The following is a 21,995-nucleotide window of genomic DNA, read 5'->3' as shown; positions in this document are numbered from 1 at the left end:
TGTTCCTCGCTCCAAGAGCGACGATGGAACGGCGCTTCCCACACCAGACGTGAAGGGGTATATCTTTCGGTCTCTTCCATTACTCCTTCAGCTCAAGGCATCAGAAATATCGTCTACCAATCAGCATTGCTCTTCCAAAACAGAGAATGATGTTTCGTTTAAGGCGACCAATCTGGAAACCTGTAGCATTGGCGTTTGGCGTTTGCTGTCTCCCTGTGAAAATCTCTGAAACTGAGTGCTATATTTGTAAATAATGCATAGGCTGGGTGCTCCCACACAATGTAGTGGAATTTGCTTTTAAGCCGAACACAGGGTCGTCCTTTCACTTGGGCAAACGCTGTCTGCTCTACGGGCGCTCACCGGCCGACGTAGATAGGTTGGGATCGGCCTCCTGGCGTGCAGTTGCTCTTCCGAACTAAAAGCCCCTACGACCGTAGTGTCTGGAATGTGTGCGTGTACGCCAGCATTGAGTATTTCAATCTCGGAGCGCATTTTCGATTTACTAGTTATTTGCATATTGTTTACATGAATTCATACAACACTGACTTTATCTTATCGAGTTTGGGTTCGAATGAAGCGTCTTGATGTGCGGAATTTGATTGTGAGGGTGGAATATGTAAGCAATGAAGGTCTGGAGACCACGACGTTTTACATACCTCCCTCCTTCTGTCAAAATTTTTGTCTGGGGTTTGTCAATGACGAGGAAAACATTGACAAAGTCAGGCAAAAATTGTTCTTTTAGATTTTCCGATAAACTTTTCTCAGCCATTCTTAACAATTTTTTTCTAAAGATTTCCTTATAGCTATTGTTTCTATTTTTTAATTCTACAATTTATGTTTTGTTGTTAGACAAATATAGACTTTACAAAGGTTGTTATTCTTTGTCGTTGCCAGTACGTTTGTCTGTTTTTCTTTTTCATATCCAAAAATTGTATTTACAATATTAATTTTTCTAAACTCGTAAGTGTACAGTGTATTATGTCTTGGAGTGGTTAATTCTTTTCTTCAGTTAGGCTTTGTGTAAATGTTCGCCAAAGTTCTATTGTGTTACTTTGTTTTATTTATTTAGGCATTATCTTTTTTTATGTGTCACTGTTTTTTTTGTAAGAATGAAGAAGCGTTTCCTCTTAATTGTATCCTTGGTATTAATATTATTAGCCCAAAAAGGTATTTTTGAATATTATTTAAAGAAGAAAAATCCTGCATAAATCCTTTTCATATTTTACATATAAAAGTAATAAATAGACTTTCCATTAGTTTGTGAGATTATATAACTATGCTAACTAAGTTTCTTTACAAAAGGTTTAAAGGTATCTATAAATTATGGACTTTACGTACATAATAAAAATAATTACTTTTACAAAAAAGGAAAAAAAGGTGTTTACAAATATATCATTTTCTTAACTCTACATTTGTATTTTATCAGTTTTTTCGTTTTGTGCTGCGTCAGTTTCTGTGCTCGACGATCCCCACTGAAATACTGGAAGGTGTCAACTCATTTGTATGGGTGTCACAAATCATGAGAGAAGCACTCTATCATGCGATGCCGGGTCTTACTTGTTGACATTGTCATCATGGAATGGTACTTTTAACCGATGATGGTGACTGTGGTTTACTGCATAAACAGTGATGTCTTTGTACTCCTTTGCTGTCACACCTAGGACGGTATGGCACTTCGATGATCGACATCCAATATTGTGCTGTGACATCTTGGTACTTCACACCTGATTCGGTATGGCAATTTGATGATGTGGTAGGGAGAAACTGTTCATTTTGCTAAATGTATTTCTAGATAATATTGGTTGGTACTACTTAATATTCCATTTGCCGTTCACTTGTATTTGTTTGACGATTCAAGGTTTATTTTTTGGAGAGGAGGTTGTAGTAGTTGCCATGCCTCAAAGTTCATGGAAAGACGTTTGTAACAATTTGCTTGATAGGATAGGAGAGAAAGGTATGTTGCTGTCTTCTGCCCTTCTTCATCTTACATCTTCTGTTCTTCTCTTCTTTCTTGCATTCTTCTGTTCTTCTTGGGCTAGGAATATGTGAATTTTATTCTGGAGTCGTCCGCTGTAAGGAAATGACACAAAAATTCACAAAATTTCTTACATAACTAGTGTGATACGAGGGTACTGGAGCAGTGCTAGTTAGCGTAAGGAAAACATGAAACTAACAAAAATTATTATTTATTTTGTTAAAATTCTGAGAAATCACAATGGCACTTTTAGTTATGAACTGAATAATTTATTTCCGGGTTCTTTTCGGAATGTGAAGTTACCTGTTAAGGATAGGATTCGCTAATGAAATTTCTATACAAAGTTTAAGATTGTTATTGACTTGGCAGAATACCTGAGAGCTGCACCTACTCAACTTGAATAATTACCCATTAGAATGTTGCTAGGTACAGTCGAGGATGTCATGTGTGAAATGCAGTGAAGTGTACTGTTGTGGAGGAAATATGGGGCTCACAAGAGCTGTAGCGCACAATACCGTAAGCTGTGATGACTGCTGTCTGCGCCGCTTGCTGCTGACAAATAAGATAACTCTCGTTCTATCTGGATTGACCTTCGCCAATCAAACTCTCCCTACACCTTGATGAAGTCAAGGACTCCTATTCACCCCTAGTCTAACTATTGGCGTGGTACACCAGTCAGATAACCAGTCCACAGCGATACCACTCAAAAATTCGCTCGCAGCCGTTTAACTATAACTCTGTCCGTTCACACCGCACAATAAGTGTGGTGGCCAACACAGTGAACAATGTTTAATCACAAGGACTCAATATAGAGTCGCACTTAGATTTGCTCTCGACAGAGGTGTTCTCCCAGTGAAGTACTGAGGAGAGACTTGTTCTTTGCTCTTTGAGTACATTTACGAGCGCCACGCTCTCGTTACGTGTTCTTGCTCCAAGAGCAACAGCGAAACGGCTCCTCTGCATGCCAGACGTGAAGGGGTATATCATTTGGTCTCTTCCATCACTCCTTCAGCTCAAGGCGTCAGAAATATTGTCTACCAATCAGCTTTGCTCTTCTAAAACAGGAGAATGACGTTTCGTTTAAGGCGACCAATCCACAAATCTGTAGCATTGGCGTTTGGCGTTTGCTGTCTCCCTGTGAAAATCTCTGAAACTGCGTGCTATATTTGTAAAGAATGCATAGGCTGGGCGCTCCCACACAATGTAGCGGAATTTACTTTTAATCCGAACACGGGGTCGTCCTTTGACTCAGGCAAATGCTGTCTGCTCTACGGGCGGTCACCGGCCGACGTAGATAGGTTGGGACCGGCCTCCTGGCATGCGGTTGCTCTCTCGAACTAAAAGCTCCTGCGACTGATTTGTCTGGAATGCGTGCGTGTACGCCAGCGTCGAGTATTTCAATCTCGCAGCGCATTTGCGATTTACTAGTTATTTGCATATTGTTTACATGAATTCATACAACATTGACTTTGTCTTATCGAGTTTGGGTTCGAATGAAGCGTCTTGATGTGCAGAATATGATTGTGAGGGCGGAATATGTAAGCAATGAAGGTCAGGAGACCACGACGTCTTACACAGTCTCAAGTCTTATTGGTGTCTCGATTCACTCATACTATGACGATATGTATGTAGGAAGGAATGCGTCAGTTGTAAAGAACTTAAAATGCAGTTGGAAAAATGAAATTTCTGATCAGCTACTAAATCTATTTACGAAATCGACATCACGTGATACACAAATGAGCACATCACAAAGAAAGTGATATTAATGTCTTCCCTTCTTTGTTTGATAGTATAAGAAAATTGGCCTTTCTGTTAAACTGTTTCTGCTGGAAATTCGTCTTCTTTTTCTTTTTAATTTCCAACTCCTGTCCAAATGGTATCTTACGTTCTGTTTCCCATAAGACACGTAGGGACCCATGTGAGTTGGTAGTATGTTGATAGTATTTTGTTTTCTTGTCTGTTATGCTGTGTAACAGACATTTCAGCATGCATTTCAGCATACCGAAAAGGCAAGGGATATCGCCAACGGCACAGTCGAAACATAGGGTTTACGCTAACAAGACAGAAGTTATATGGGAAAGTAAGGATTTTGTCTCAATAGTACAGCTTTGTTTTTATTTTTAGAGTTAGGCAAGGTATGTGAATATAACGTTTCCTTTACTGGCACAGTACTTCATTTTGTAACCAAACTTTGTACTTCCTGTAGAACTGTTATTACAAAGTAAAAAATCCAATATAGGATTTTAATGAAAATCAGGAGTACCTATACATTTCTAAAGCCACAAATGAATTTCTATTTCACTGTAACAATTATACTCGGTGGCTAAAGTAAAAAAAAATTGTTATCGTTATAATGAAATAAAAAATACCTTTAGAATATTGACTGTTGTGCATTAATATGAACCTCATCAAGCTTACACTCTCAGTTCAATACTATTAGAATCTCTTCCATCATTCCGCTGGTCGGAGTGGGTCGCAGGTTCGAATCCTGCCTTGCGCATGGATGTGTGTGATGTCCGTAGGTTCGTTAGGTTTAAGTAGTTCTAAGTTCTAGGGGACTGATGACCTCAGACGTTAAGTGCCATAGGGCTCAGAGCCATTTAAACCATTTTCTTACATCACTCCAAACAATGGCGCGTTACTTTATTACAAATACGCGATCTTAAAGGAATTGCTTAATAAGAATGAGATTCCTGTTGTATGGCTAAGAGCTTTTTGCCGCTTTACAAAGTATTTACACTCCTGGAAATGGAAAAAAGAACACATTGACACCGGTGTGTCAGACCCACCATACTTGCTCCGGACACTGCGAGAGGGCTGTGCAAGCAATGATCACACGCACGGCACAGCGGACACACCAGGAACCGCGGTGTTGGCCGTCGAATGGCGCTAGCTGCGCAGCATTTGTGCACCGCCGCCGTCAGTGTCAGCCAGTTTGCCGTGGCATACGGAGCTCCATCGCAGTCTTTAACACTGGTAGCATGCCGCGACAGCGTGGACGTGAACCGTATGTGCAGTTGACGGACTTTGAGCGAGGGCGTATAGTGGGCATGCGGGAGGCCGGGTGGACGTACCGCCGAATTGCTCAACACGTGGGGCGTGAGGTCTCCACAGTACATCGATGTTGTCGCCAGTGGTCGGCGGAAGGTGCACGTGCCCGTCGACCAGGGACCGGACCGCAGCGACGCACGGATGCACGCCAAGACCGTAGGATCCTACGCAGTGCCGTAGGGGACCGCACCGCCACTTCCCAGCAAATTAGGGACACTGTTGCTCCTGGGGTATCGGCGAGGACCATTCGCAACCGTCTCCATGAAGCTGGGCTACGGTCCCGCACACCGTTAGGCCGTCTTCCGCTCACGCCCCAACATCGTGCAGCCCGCCTCCAGTGGTGTCGCGACAGGCGTGAATGGAGGGACGAATGGAGACGTGTCGTCTTCAGCGATGAGAGTCGCTTCTGCCTTGGTGCCAATGATGGTCGTATGCGTGTTTGGCGCCATGCAGGTGAGCGCCACAATCAGGACTGCATACGACCGAGGCACACAGGGCCAACACCCAGCATCATGGTGTGGGGAGCGATCTCCTACACTGGCCGTACACCAATGGTGATCGTCGAGGGGACACTGAATAGTGCACGGTACATCTAAACCGTCATCGAACCCATCGTTCTACCATTCCTAGACCGGCAAGGGAACTTGCTGCTCCAACAGGACAATGCACGTCCGCATGTATCCCGTGCCACCCAACGTGCTCTAGAAGGTGTAAGTCAACTACCCTGGGCAGCAAGATCTCCGGATCTGTCCCCCATTGAGCATGTTTGGGACTGGATGAAGCGTCGTCTCACGCGGTCTGCACGTCCAGCACGAACGCTGGTCCAACTGAGGCGCCAGGTGGAAATGGCATGGCAAGCCGTTCCACAGGACTACATCCAGCATCTCTACGATCGTCTCCATGGGAGAATGGCAGCCTGCATTGCTGCGAAAGGTGGATATACACTGTACTAGTGCCGACATTGTGCATGCTCTGTTGCCTGTGTCTATGTGCCTGTGGTTCTGTCAGTGTGATCATGTGATGTATCTGACCCCAGGAATGTGTCAATAAAGTTTCCCCTTCCTGGGACAATGAATTCACGGTGTTCTTATTTCAATTTCCAGGAGTGTATTTGCTAAATTGAAGACTAAGTTCATTATTTTGGCAAGACAAAATTTTCTTGTGTGTAAACAAATGATTCTCAATCTGGGATGTCGAGACAACCAGAGCAGAATTTAGAGAGCGCGGCGAGAACAGATACATCTAGCGGCACTTGCTGTAGCTCATAGATTATGTTGGCGGAAGCGAGAACGAGGAAGACAGGTAACGCCTTTTAACTTTCTTAACTTAAGCGTAAGTGGACTGTGTAAGTAGGGCGTTTCCACACTTAGGGTGATTTAACGCTAGCTATGTTGGGGGAATGCGCACGTAAGCAATCCACGCCTGGGCAAACCCGGCTTAAAGCACCAAGACGAGCAGCCCGGATCACCGTAACGTCACAGCTGCCGTTGCATCACCAACCACAGGCCATGTTGCGGTAGGGGTACACAACTACACGGCTCACCGCGCCCGAGTATCGCATCTCTTACGTCACAGCTGCTAGCTCCCCACATCCGTGGGTACATGTCGAGCCGTTAACAGACGTTCAGATCGGTGGATACGCAGAAGCAGCAAGACGGAGGAGCTGTGCGAATAGTACTGTTGTTTGTACAGCTGGTGCTACGGCAACGAGACGTAAGACAATCAACACAGGGCAGATCCCTCGGAATGATATTTGACTCTCGGCTTAGCTGGGCACCTCACACACAGTATGTTGCCAACAAATGCGAAGAAAGAATACGTGTAATTCGCTCACGCTCCCGTGTGTGGTAGGGAGTGCATCAACATATTCTTCTCACCACGTGCCGATGGATTATTGGATCCGTGCCGGACTATGGTTGTGTACTGAATCAAAGTGCGTCTAAGAGTTACCTCACCAAATTAGATATTCTTCGATACAGAGCCATTCGCGTTTGCTTTGTAGCCATGCGTTCGATGCCTAAAAAGGCCTTTCTAATGTGGACAGGAGAGATGCCCTTGAGCATCAAACGATAAATGGTCAGATAAAAATTATGTTTGAGTGTATGTACAGAGTGGCAATTATTGAACTATATAGAAAAACATAAATTAGTTACAAACTACGGTATCCACGCACTTTATTCAACATGTAAACGCCACAACAGATATTCAGATTTAGGTTATGACACGTGCGATATGCCTGCTATCATTGGCGATGGTGTGGTGCAAACGAACAGCGAAATTCTGCATGACCCGTTGAAGTGCCGGAACATCGATGCTGTCGATGACCTCCTGAATGGCTGTTTTCAGCTCAGCAATGGTTTTGGGGTTATTGCTGTACACCTTGTCTTTAATATAGCCCCGCAAAAAGGAATAGCATTTGTTCAGATCCAGAAATATGACGGCCAATCTAAGCCTATGCCAGTGGCCCCAGGGTACCCCAGAGCCAGCATGCGGTCCCCAAAGTGCTTTTCCAGAACATCGAACACTCTTCTGCTTCGATGGGGTGGAGCTCCGTCTTGCATGAACCACATCTTGACGAAATCAGTGTCACTTTGGGATGAAATCATCTTCCAGATCTTTACGTACCACTCGGTAGCCACAGTGTCATCAAGGAATATCACACCGATTATTCCGTGACTGGGCATTGCACACCATACAGTCACCCGTTGAGTGCGAAGATATTTCTCGACAGGAAAATGCGGATTCTTAGACCCTCAAAGCGCCAATTTACCTTATTGACGTACCCATCCAAATGAAAGTGGGATTCGTCGCTAAACGAAACCATATTGCGCATACTGATTCCCAGCGGCCAAACGTGCAATTTGAACGCCTTTACGTAAACCGTTCAGACGTTACGACGATTTTATTTCATACAGTTCAATAATTGTCACCCTGTGTATGTGTAGGTACCACATCTCCTCTTAAACCAATGGACCGATTTAAAATAAACTTGGTACCCATATCGCATGCAGTCAGGCAACAATCGCTGTGGAGGTAAGAATCACTTAGCTCTCGTAGTTCAGGAGGTATAATGACACTATAAACAATGAGATGCGCGAAAAACTACCGCATTGTGCATGACGTTTAAATTTATTACTTCTTTGCTACTGACTCTATTCGCAACATGTTTCGCAGACAGTTTACGCATATGTCGCTGAATGTACCCACACAAATACACAGATCAAAAAAAGGTTTGCATCACTTAGGCTCCGCGAGTTCCGGAACTTGAACAGAAAATTAGAATAGAGATCAACATAAACACCATTTCCGCCCTTTCCATTGCTCATGAAAACCACAAATTGTATGTTTTACCACCATACAGCGAGACTTTCAGAGGTGGTGGTCCAGATTGCTGTACACACCGCTGCGTCTGATACCCAGTAGCAGTCCTCTTGCACTGATGCATCCCCATATTCGTCGTGGCATACTATCCACAAGTTCATCAATGCACTGTTGGTCCAGATTGTCCCACTCCTCAACTGCGATTCGGCATAGATCCCTCAAAGTGATTGGTGGGTCACGTCGTCCATAAACAGCCCTTTTCAATATATCCCAGGCATGTTCGATAGGGTTCATGTCTGAAAACTTGCTGGCCACTCTAGTCGAGCGATGTCGTTATCCTGACTGAAGTCGCTCACAAGATGTGCACGATGGGTGCGCGAATTGTCGCCCATGAAGACGAATGCCTAGCCAATATGCTGCCGATATGATTGCACTATCGGTCGGTAGATGGCATTCATGTATCGAACAGCCGTTACGGCGCCTTACATGACGAGCAGCGTCGTACGTCGACTCCACATACTACCATCCCAAAATAGCAGGGAACCTCCAACTTGCTGCACTCGCTGGACAGTGTGTGTAAGGCGTTCAGCCTGACCAGGTTGCCTCCAAACACGTCTCCGACGATTGTCTGCCTGAAGGCATATGCGACACTCATCGGTGAAGAGAATGTGATGTCAGTCCTCAGCGGTCCATTTGGCATGTTGGTGGGCCCATCTGTACCGCGCTGCATGGTGCCGTGGTTGCAAAGATGGACCTCGACATGGGCGTCGGGAGTGTAGTTGCGCATCATACAGCCTATTGTGCACAGTTTGAGTCGTAGTACGACGTCCTGTGGCTGCACGAAAAGCATTATTCAATATGGTGACGTTGTTGTCAGGGTTCCTCCGAGCCATAATCCGTAGGTAGTGGTCATCCACTGCAGTAGTAGCCGTTGGGCGGCCTGAGCGAGGCACGTTATCGACAGTTTTTGTCTCTCTGTATGTCGTCCATGACCGAACAACTTCGCTTTGGGTCACTCCGAGACGTCTGGAAACTTCCCTTGTTGAGAGCCCTTCCTGCCTGGTGGAATGACTGGGACTGATCGGCTGTCCGACCCCCTCCGTCTAATAGGCGCTGCTCATGCATGGTTGTTTGTACCTTTGGGTGCGTTTAGTGACATCTCTGAACCGTCAAAGGGACTGTGTCTGTGATACAATATCCACTGCCAACGTCTGTCTTCAGGAGTTCTGGGAACCGGGGTGACGCAAAACTTTTTTTCACGTGTGTGACATAGTTTAAGACATATGACGTCATGTTGTTGTTGTTGTGCTCTTCAGTCCTGAGACTGGTTTGATGCAGCTCTCCATGCTACTCTATCCTGTGCAAGCTTCAACATTTCCCAGTACTTACTGCAACCTACATCCTACTGAATCTGCTTAGTGTTTTCATCTCTTGGTCTCCCTCTACGATTTTTACCCTCCACGCTGCCCTCCAATACTAAATTGGTGATCCCTTGATGCCTCAGAACATGTCCTACCAACCGATCCTTTCTTCTTGTCAAGTAGTGCCACGAACTCCTCTTCTCCACAATTCTATTCAATAGCTTCTCATTAGCTATGTAATCTACCCATCTAATCTTCAGCATTCTTCTGTAACACCACATTTCGAAAGCTTATATTCTCTTCTTGTCCAAACTATTTATCGTCCATGTTTCACTTCCATACATGGCTACACTCCATACAAATACTTTCAGAAACGACTTTCTGACACATAAATCTATACTCGATGTTAACAAATTTCTCTTTTTCAGAAACGCTTTCCTTGCCATTGCCAGTCTACATTTTATATCCTCTCTACTTCGACCATCATCAGTTATTTTGCTCCCCAAATAGCAAAACTCCTTTACTACCTCAAGTGTCTCATTTCCTAATTTAATTCCCTCAGCATCACCCAACTTAATTTGACTACATTCCATTATCATCCTTTTGCTTTTGTTGATGTTCATCTTATATCCTTCTTTCAAGACACTTTCCATTCCGTTCAACTGCTCTTCCAAGTCCTTTGCTGTCTCTGACAGAATTACAATGTCATCGGCGAACCTTAAAGTTTTTATTTCTTCTCCATGGATTTTAATACCTAATCCGAATTTTTCTTTTGTTTCCTTTACTGCTTGCTCAATATACAGATTGAATAACATCGGGGAGAGGCTACAACCTTGACTCACTCCCTTCCCAACCACTGCTTCCTTTTCATGCCCCTCAACTCTTATAACTGCCATCTGGTTTCTGTACAAATTGTAAATAGCCTGTCGCTCCCTGTATTTTACCCCTGCAACCTTTAGAATCTGAAAGAGAGTATTGCAGTCAACATTGTCAAAAGCTTTCTCTAAGTCTACAAATGCTAGAAACGTAGGTTTGCCGTCCCTTAATCTTTCTTCTAAGATAAGTCGTAAGGTCAGTATTGCTTCACGTGATCCAACATTTCTACGGAATCCAAACTGATCTTCCCCGATGTCGGCTTCTACCAGTTTTTCCATTCGTCTGTAAAGAATTCCCGTTAGTATTTTGCAGCCATGGCTTATTAGACTGATAGTTCGGTTATTTTCACATCTGTCAACACCTGCTTTCTTTGGGATTGGAATTATTATCTTCTTCTTGAAGTCTGAGGGTATTTCACCTGTCTCATACATCTTGCTCACCAGATGGTAGAGTTTTGTCAGGACTGGCTCTCCCAAGGCCGTAAGTGGTTCTAACGGAATGTTGTCTACTCCCGGGGCCTTGTTTCGACTCAGGTCTTTCAGTGCTCTGTCAAACTCTTCACGCAGTATCATATCTCCCATTTCATCTTCATCTACATCCTCTTCCATTTCCATAATATTGTCCTCAAGTACATCGCCCTTGTATTGATAGACCCTCTATGTACTCCTTCCGCCTTTCTGCTTTCCCTTCTTTGCTTAGAACTGGGTTTCCATCAAAGGTCTTAATATTCATGCAAATGGTTCTCATTTCTCCAAAGGTCTCTTAAATTTTCCTGTAGGCAGTATCTATCTTACCCCTATTGAGATAAGCCTCTGACGTCTTAGACACTGATATGTTTGAAAAAATTCGCATTATACGTGAAGTTTTAATACAGTCAATCGCGATAACTTTGTGCCATTTTTTACCGGCTTTTGAAAATATTCGATACAAAATAAGTTACACATCGGAATAGAGTTTACATGTAGTTTAGGAGTGCTTGGAAAAGTGAGATAGTGTGCTAACTATGCCCTATTAGAGTAAATTTTCAGTTTTAATTCTGTTATAAAGTTACACTGTCGTTCAGGACAACTTTAGAAAACACTTTTTTTTAAAAAAAAAAAAGAATTTTTCCTATATCTAATGCTCTGGGTAAGTTTAGGTCGTACCAGAAGGAAATCAGGTAGTAAAAACAAGCAGTACTGCAGTACTGCAGGTTTACTTCGAAATATTAAGTGATTTGTACCGACCTGACATTGTTCAGCTTAAATCACTGTTGCCAGAAGCTCTCTTTATAGCCAACACAATTAGAGGATAATCACAAGCTTAAGAGCTTGTAGCAAGTCGGAAATACAATTGAAATACTACCTTGAAATAACAGAGGTAATGAAATTCTTACTTTTAGCAGAAAATAATGCAAGTAGATGGAGCAGCAGCTATATGAAATAAAAGTGGTAAACGATTCAAAGATACTCCGACTGGTAAAATGTTATCCTGATTTATACTTTACTACGAAGACACTCCTACAGTCGAGTCAGCTTAAGAAAATCGCTGACACCTGGTAGCACTTTTGACAGCTTTCAAAATTGTCGGGGATCGTCTCACACCGAGTCTGTTGCACAACTTCGAAGGCGTTTTCACGAACGTAGGGAAATGAAATTTTTTCGACGCTACACTACAAACACAGATCTTTTTTGTTTTTGTTTTCGTTGCTAACAGAAAATTGTCAAAATGATTACCGTGGCAGTTCCGGGTTAGTCAGCTAGTTGTCTGTAAAAGTAGAGATCAGTTGCGGACTGTGCACAACAGAAGGAATACAATTCAGTCCGTTTGTGGTCTCCAGTCTTATATTCTACAAGATATTCTTCAGATTTTCTTTGCTTCGATGCAATCTTGATATAATCAGCTGCCAAATTCCGGTATAATATATTTAATAGTCTCGTTGAGGGTCAATGGCCTGGTTAGAACTGTATACTCGTGTATACAGATGGATCCAAAATTACTGGAAGCGATTTTCTATGGCCTCAGATTCAAGTCAGTAAATCCTTCAAACTATTTACAGCGCTCCAGTTTTTACGTCGGAGACAGTGGCAATTTTGAAAGCCCTCACGTTTGATTGTTCAACTTCGTTATTAAAGATATTAGTCGTGTCAGTACTTAAATTGGAAACCAATTATTATCCACACTGAGGACACGTATCTGATACTGGTGCTGACACTTGTAACATTTAGCACTTCGTTCATTTCAGAATGATAATTTCGCATCGGAGCATGATTGTCTGTCAACTGATATGAAGTTCTGAATAACTGTTCCGTTAGTATGCAGCCGGATTTGTGCTAAGACGATAATGTCGCTATAAGCGATGATTACTATTGAGTCCTGATTACATGGAGACTGGACTGAGCAGCGCTACTTTCCGGATGCGTCGGCGTAAGGATTAGGCTTTTTTACTGCGTTAAAAATATGGTTCGGATTGTTGTTTTTCTGATTGATTATAACATTCAAATAGCATTTACGGTTAACATTCTCACAAAATATGTGTTATTTTTATGTAATTAATTTTCAAAATTTGGTCATATGAGCGAAAATGCTCTAATATTGTCTAATACTCTGGTGAAGTCACAGACTCGGAGTAAAGACGAAGCTATACGTGTGTTATACGAGTGTTAGCCGAAGTTACATGGTTCTGATGTACTTTTTCTGCGAACAGTTTACATATTTAGTGATGGAAAACGCAATTACAACTTTAACAATAGGAAGTAATTTTGTGAACGACGATAGTGGAAATCTAGCGAAAGTTGATGCCTTTATGCTGCATCCATTTAGAACGACGATGTGTGTAACGACGGACAGTCTTTTCCCTTCTCCCTGCAACATATTGAACTGGCCCAAAACTAAGAAATTGCAGAACGTTTGTAAATGGGACGGTATCTCATTAAAAAAATGGTTCAAATGGCTCCGAGCACTCCCCTAGAACCTAGAACTACTTAAACCTAACTAACCTAAGGTCATCACACACATCCATTCCCGAGGCAGGATTCGAACCTGCGACCGTAGCGGTCGCGCGGCTCCAGACTGTAGTGCCTAGAACCGCTCGGCCACTCTGTCCGGCAATATATTATAACTGTAATATATTATCTTGATTACAAGTAAAGAGGTCGTGTGATCGATTCTTGGGGGGGGGGGGGGGGTCACATATTTTTAAAATTTTTACAAGACATACTGAGTTTTACACGAAATACGAGAATAGCGTTAGCAAGAACTGATTATAGTAGTTGTTTCGATGGTAGGATATTTTGTATACAGCTTCACATTAATCTTAGCCTCAGAAATGATGGACAACAGAGGAAAAACACATTTACTTTACGAACAAACAATTCTCTTTTTTTGGAAAGCGTTGCAAGTAGTGAAGATATCATCATACTCCCACAGCACAAGGAGGTGTAGGACGATGTGGTTTTCTATACGGAGAGATATAAAGCACGTACAACATGCAGATAACATCAACACAAGGGCTGTGATGTTTGCGATTATATACTAACATCAGTGTTCAAAGCAGACTTACTGCATCTTTGTGTAAAATGATAAAACTTCAAAAGTTTATACAATAAGGAACCTAGCCGGACAGTATGAAGATAAAAAGAACATTGTTTCTGATAAAGTAAAAAAGTGTGTTGTCACATAAACCAGAAAATATATTTTTGAATGCGACATGTGTGAACAGCGATTTCAAATGTAAGCGCATGTAAACAGCAAGGAAAACGCAATAATATTCTGTTTCTGATCTGTGTGGTGAAGTTTTGTAACTGTGATTTGGTTTTCATTTGAGTACACTGTCGAGTCGTTTTACAAATAAGTTACAATATTCTTTCGGATTAGATTCGAACCAGCGATTCATGAACATTATCTTATACAATTGTACGTCTACTGCTCTAACAACTAAGCTACCAAACAATTTAGGTAGATGTGGCTACATTGACAACTTTCACTGAGAGTTTCATTTCGTTGAATGAAGCTATCCTTCCTTGTAACAGTGGGAATGCATATCTCGGATAATGTCAACTTCACAGTCAACGCATCTTTAATTAAGTTCGTGAACTTGTGCTGCGACGTACTGGCGATTTTTCGATACAGAGCAACCACAATTTACGCATCTTCTCATTCTCTAGAACAGTCAAAAACAACTTTTCAGTAGTTTTTATAGACATAATTGTACAGTACGGTGCTACACACCATTTGTAACCCATTTTCCGAAACGTAAATTCCAAAACAAGACATCACTGCAGGAGTAGCGAAGTAGCCACTGACGTCACTGGTATAACATGTCTCGAACCGAGCGTTTTAGTGGGCTTTCATGTTATTTAAATTTCATTTCCGTTTTCGTAAGAGAATACTGAAATTCAAGGGGGAAAAAAACATGTTAGGAGCGTAAGATGATACAATTAATCATTTAAGATGATTTCCAAAAAAGAAATACCCTATTACGTAGGAGCGTGTCTACGCCGACGTCTCTGATGGTTCAAATGGCTCTAAGCACTATGGGACTTAACATCTGAGGTCACCAGTTCCCTAGACTTAGAACTACTTAAACCTAACTAACCTAATGACATCACATACATCCATGCCCGAGGCAGAATTCGAACCTGCGACCGTAGCAGCAGCGCGGTTCCGGACTGAAGCGCCTAGAACCGCTCGGCCACAGCTGCCGGCACATACCTGATCTGTTAGTGCTCACACACGAGCAGTTTGCCACTCAGTATTATGAACGTCTATGTGTCAAGAAGTTCTGACATGGAAAAGGAACACTACGTTTGGCAACAGTTGAAGACGATCTCCTCTCCGTATGTCCACGAATATTTGCGAAACATAAATTTAGAATAAACGAGAACTACTGTTTATTAAACTTGTTTTGAAACGCTTTTCTTGAGAACTCTGCGTTGCTTTACAGGGTATATTATATTTTTTGGATTGTGTACTTCTTTCCACTGTGCCAGTACAATTCGTTTTATATTTATTAGTTCTAAATTCCTTTTTTATTTATTAGTCTTATATTTCAACTGCAACTTTTTACACAGTTTGCTCGATGTGTCTATAGAGGTGTTGTCAACAGACGGTAACTCTTGTTTTAAATCATATGAAGGAGAATTAGATTATATGAAATGACAAGGGACTTGAATATTCCTGTGTTAATGGGTTTGCCCTGAACATTTCAACTAAAGTGTCCTCTTAACATTACAGTCGGTATATACACTGATCAGCCAGAGCACTATGACCACCGACCTACTATCGATATAAACCTGTAGAGGTGATAGCAGTGTCATCTGGCGAGGAATGACTGCTAGTCAGGTACAAGCATATCAGTGAGCGTGCAGTCCGTGTGTAGAATGGGTAAGTGTCCCACAGTGCTTAGAGCCATTTGAGCGATCAGAGATGTCGGCGTAGACACGCTCCTATGTAATAGGGTATTTAACTGTTTTTTGGAAATCATCTTAAATGATTAATTTGATCATTTTACGCTCTATCTGAGTTTGACAGATGGCAGACTGTGATGGTCCGGAGGCTCGGCACGACCATTTCTGAAACTGCACGACTTGTCGCACGTTCGAGGACGTCCAGACGTCGTAGGGTTTGGCGGCCACACCTCTCATTACAGATATCGGTCGTCGTAGAATGGGCAGGCCGTAAACTGTTTCGGAACTGACTTTTTAATGCTGGCAGAGTACAAGTGTGTCTGAACAGACGATCATCGAATTCCTAAAGATGGGCCTCCGCAGTCGACGACCCATGCATGTGCCAATGTTAACACCATGACATCAGCAACTACGACTGAAATGGGCACGTGCCCACCGGCACTGGACGTTGGCGAAGTGGCAGAGCATTGCATGTCTGATGAATCCCAATACCTTCTTCATCATGCCGATGGGATGGAGCGAATCCGTCGTCTTCCTGGGGAACAGTTCATTGACACCTGTACTGTGAGGCGGAGACAAACTGGCAGTGATTCCATTTGCTCTGGAGAACACTCACGTCAGCATCTGTAGGTCCAGTGGAGATCGTGCAAGGCACCCCTTCATGACGATCATGTTTCCCGACGACAGTTCCATTTTTCAACAAGATAATACGCCACGTCACAAGGCCGGGAGTGCGATGGAGTGGTCCAAGGAACGCAGTGCCAAGTTCCAATTGATGTGCTGGCCTCCAACTCGCCTGATCTGAACCCGGTCGAACACACCTGGGATGTGACTGAATGTGGTGTCAGAGCTCATCGCCCCCTTCCCCGGAATTTAGCTGACTTGTGTGTATAGATGTGACGCCAACTCCCTGCAGCGTCCTACCAAGGTCTCACTGCTTTCATGCCACGATGCACCGCCGCTGTTATACGTGCCAAATATGGACATACTAGCTGTTAGGTGGGTAGTCATAATGCTTTGGTTGACCAGTGTATGTCAGTGCGTTTAGAAGTTAAACACGTTAGTAATGCGTATAATTATCTCATAAGTAACCCAAAATCACGGGAGGGAGCCTGACACGCCCGCTAAACCCGCTGGGCAGAAGAGGTAATACGACTGTGGAAAGGGCCAAGGGCTGAAGTCAGTTTCTGCTTCTAATTGTCATTTATTGTAATTTAGCAACTCTTTCATGGCTGCAGGTCTCCAACAAGAAATCCTAACAAGATAAAAATCCAATTAAGATAGCAACAAAATAATTCAAAAAGCAACATACGCAAAGTGCAAAACAAATGGCTGATGGCCACAATTAATTTTCAAAATTTTAGAATATATTACCATAGACCTATAAGGCAGAAGGCCAACAAGAAATCTTTAGAAAAATCAAAAATTCAGTTAAGATAGCAATAAAATAACTCAAAACCCAAAAGGCAACATGTACAAGGTGCAACACAAAATGGCCGAGGGCTACAATCAAATTTTAAAACTTCAGAATATATTACCATACACCTTTAAAGGCAGAAGGCCAGCATGTTTAACAACAAGAAATCTTAAAAATCAACAAGATAAAAATCCAATTAAGATAGCTATAAAATAATTTAAAGAAACAACATATGCAAGGTGCAATACTAATGGCTGAGGGCCATTATCAAACTTCAAAATATACTACCATGATCTTTAAAGGCAGAAGGCCACAGTGTTTAAGCTTGAAAGATAAATTTAAAAATTAATTGTGCAAAATTTTAAGAAACAAACAGTAACCACAAGGATAAAATTTAAAATAGCTTACAACAGAAGGCCTCCAGGGAGGTCGGTCTGCCCTCGTTCACTTAGGTGAGACAGATGGTGAGCCCAACTATACTTGATCTGTCGGAACACAACCAGGGGACAGCTACGGACCGACCTACACAACGACTCGCTTCCCATCAATCAGTACATGAGAACTCAAACAGAAAAGGTTACAAACGTGATTATCCACAATGAACCACCGAAACGAATCACACAACATGAATGGACGTGGCTTGAGTACTTGAAACCACTACTCAGCCTTGACGTCCTGGGTCGGTGAACCACGAAGCTCGTAGCGATCGGGCAGCTCCACACACGCCCCGACACCGCGCAGGGACGGTCACCGGGCCCAACCGACTGTACCGCACGGAGATGGCCTTCCTGGTCGGCACCAACCGACCGACTGCCCGCTGGTCCGCCCGCAGCGGCTGCACCGTCGCGACTGCACTGCTGGTGCCTCTCCCACTCATTTCCAGACGCACGACGGAGGAACTACTGGCTCGGACCCAACCATGCAGCGGAAACACGCCCAGTGGCAAAACGACATCCCTGCACCAGGAAAGGACCGACCCAAGTTCCACAAGATAGTAATTGAAGGGGGCCCACGCGCGTGCGCGCACACAAGCGCGCGTGCACACACACACACACACACACACACACACACATAGCTTACTTATGAACGATCGACGAGCCAAAACGCGTCGTCCAGTAGGACGACCGACCAACGATCCACCAAGACCGCGGCAATGGTCGGGCGAGCCACGCTGACGCAGACCTCACTGCTGCTCCTACCCGACTGCACTTGTGCCGTATTTTTTTTTTCCTTAATTGAGTTCCGATTCCCCCTAAAGGTGGCGGGCTGGCAGCAGCTTATTACGCCACTCTTCAGCCTACAGAATTTCTTTTAAAAAGATGAAGATAAGAAAAAATAATAACAGTTGGCGATAAAATCGGTGACTTACAGGGAAAATGGCAGAAAATGCTGGAGATTAAAACATAAAACACAGGGTTGATGATGCTAATAAAATACACACGAAGCAGAAAAATAATAGACAGACAATTATAAAAAACACAGCGACAGTCTGGGTTCTGTTCGCAAGAGATATAAAAGGCACACCCAGCGACAGCATGATTTCCGTTCGCAACACTGTGGAAAGACGCACAACATTGAACACTCACTTAAACACTGCACTAAAAAGTTGGCACAAATATGGCATACCACACCCGAGAGCAGGTGGGCAAAACTAGTGCCGTATTGCAACTCCCCGACTGGCAGGTTTGGACTGCGCTCCAGACACGATCCAACTGAGCGCCAACCTGAACACGCGACCAACTCCCTTACAACAGACAACGACCGGGAAGTAATAGCAGTCGAGCAAAGATACTACAACAGGAGATACATCGATACGCGCTGCTAGCGCTGGCCCCGGTCAGGCAATGCAGCAACTCAGCGACAGTAGTAATTTAAATTAACGTAGTGAGGTGGAAGTACGTTAAAAACAGGGTGTAAGATACATGATGGCGGGAACACGAGCCACGCACGGCTCAGAGCCCATTGCATCGGGACTATTACTATGAACTTCCCATCAATTTCACTTCTATAGCACAAGTTTTAAAATTATAATCATTGCAGAATCGGAGGTTGTATTTTCTGTTGCTTCTTAATATGAATGGCAGCTCCGGCTTGCTCTTCACTTCTCTGAGTGGTCCGGAAATAACTATAAATTCTAACGTAAAGTTCTTACTAAACGCAAAACGAATCGAAACTACAGAATCACGCTTAGTAAACAGAGAAACGAATCACATTCATATTGCCACTCGCCACTGTAAACCAGCCCGGCAGCGATGTCATGTGCACGAATCGCTTGCGAATCGTCATACTGCCTGGGATTTCCATGCGAACAGCGATCAGCGACCGATCGTTGCGATTTGCTTCCACACGTGCGGTCTACGAAGCGATCGGTCGCTCACGCGACAGATCGATGCAACCAGTATCGCTCGCTCGCTCAAGTTCACTGTCTTCCCAAGGCAGGTGTGTGCGCAATCTAACTAGCAAGTCGCTTTTCCTATTGAGACCTAATGGCTTCTCGAATTGAAATGGCCTCTGTGAACGTCTATAAAGACTTTGTAGACGTTTGTTCACATTGCCTCTGTGCCGCGGGAGACACTATTCCCGCAGCAGGCCAGGCCAACGTGTGGTCGGCCACTGGTGGGCCTGGTGGTTGTAATGGTTCTTTATTTACGTGACCATTACGGCACACCAACCCCAGTTCTCGATACCAGTAATATCGTACTACTTTTCTGCGAAGCAAAAGACATATTTTTGTGACAATATTCACATTTGGTTTCTCCGATGTATCGATATATTACAGTGATATGGTTCTTGTGTGTATTCATTTATGTGAGACTGTCATAATCTTTGACTTACTTGTAACCGTTTTGGCGCGAATGCGCACAGAGCAGTCTTTGTTTCACTTTGCAGAAGTTAAGTTGTTGTTTCGCTTTGTAAAAGAACAGTCAAGTCTCGTGTTTGGCTAAAGTGGAAATTAAATATATGAAGTTTGATACAAAACTGTTTTCTTGATGATGTGGCAATTAAGAAGAAGTATATGTGAATTTACAAGAAGTTTAATAAAAATGTGGATTGTGAACACCAAGTCAAAAATTATTTCTACCGTACCATTGTTCTGATCTGGGATTGTTTGATCATTAAGAATTCCCCGAAAAACGCATTTCTTGGGTTTTCAAATATTGCTAAAATACAGATCTGGACCTTCTAGCAGTCAAAGTGGAATCACCCTAGGATCAAAAAGATGAGCCATAACAACTTCGACGAAATCTACGTGGGAATCCATTCAAGATAAGTGCCCAAATTAATGACTTTTTTACAGTGACTTCATTATTTCCATTCTGACGATACCATCCGCAGCCAATAACTTAGTTGTTGCCCGATAAAGCGAACATATGCTGCGTGAACAACATTATTAATCTGATTTCTAACCTACTTTGCAAGTGGTGGTATTGTTATATGGTCCAACTCCCATATTAGGCGGCTGTCAGAGTGAGCTGTACTGGCGGTGTGCCGGAAACGGTCCCGTGAGCGTGGGATGCCGGGTGAGTCGCCTGTTCAGTGTCACACCTAAGTACAGGGTGTACAAAAAGAATCATCCGATTTGGCGTGTCTGTATTTCTGAAACTAATACACGTATACAATGAATTTTGGCTTTCGATAAATAGAGAACTCAGAACGTTTTTTCAAACCTTCTCATAAGCATTCAACATGCTCCCCCCTCCCCCCCCCCCTCTTCTTGAGATGCACGGCATACGTCATTGCAGTATTCAAATTGTTGCCAGACGGCAGCGAGCGTTATGTAGTGTCTCATTTAATTAATTGTTGTTAGTAACGGAGGGACATAAACAGTCTTTTATAAACCCTCTCAGGAAATAATTACATACAATCAGGTCCAGAGACCCTGGAGGCCAGTAATGTAAGGCTGAATCATTTGGTCCAGTGTGACCGATCCATCGTTCAGTAATCCATTGATTTAAAAATTACCGCACTTCCAGATGCCAGTGCGGCGGTGACCCATCCTGTTGGTAAGTGAAGTCGTTCCAACTGCGGGAAAAGAAAGTTCTCAAGCATACAGAGATATGTGCTTCCTGTAACAGCGTTCTCGGCAAAGACAAGTGGACCATACACTTTTTCCTGTGAAACTGCACAAAACTCATTAAATTTTGGAGAATCCCTCTCATGTTGTACAACTTCATGTGGCTGTTCCGTACCCCATATCCTCACATTATGACGGTTCACCTTTTCGTTTAAATGTAATGTTGCCCCGTCACTAAACACTAAAGGTGGAAGAAAACTGTCATCCTCTATCTTGCCAAGAACGAAATTACAGAACTCGAGACGTTGTTGCTTTTCACCTTCACGAAAAGCTTGCAACAGATGAATTTTGTATAGTTTCGTGTGTAAACGTCGACGCAACACATCGTGGGCATGTTGAGCTGTCGAGCTGCAACGCGAACGGATTTCTGCGGACTAGTCGTGAAACTGTGGCGGATGGGTTCGACGTCTGCGTCAGACACTCGGGAACGGCCCCGCGATTTGCTTTTACATAAACAACCTGTTTCTCGGAATTGCTCATTCCGTCGTCTAATGTTCTGTGCTGTAGGAGGATCCACGCCATACCTAGTACC

This window comes from Schistocerca piceifrons, chromosome 3 (assembly GCF_021461385.2).
Source record: "Schistocerca piceifrons isolate TAMUIC-IGC-003096 chromosome 3, iqSchPice1.1, whole genome shotgun sequence".
Classification (NCBI taxonomy): Eukaryota; Metazoa; Arthropoda; class Insecta; order Orthoptera; family Acrididae; genus Schistocerca; species Schistocerca piceifrons.
This window is presented reverse-complemented; position numbering follows the sequence as displayed.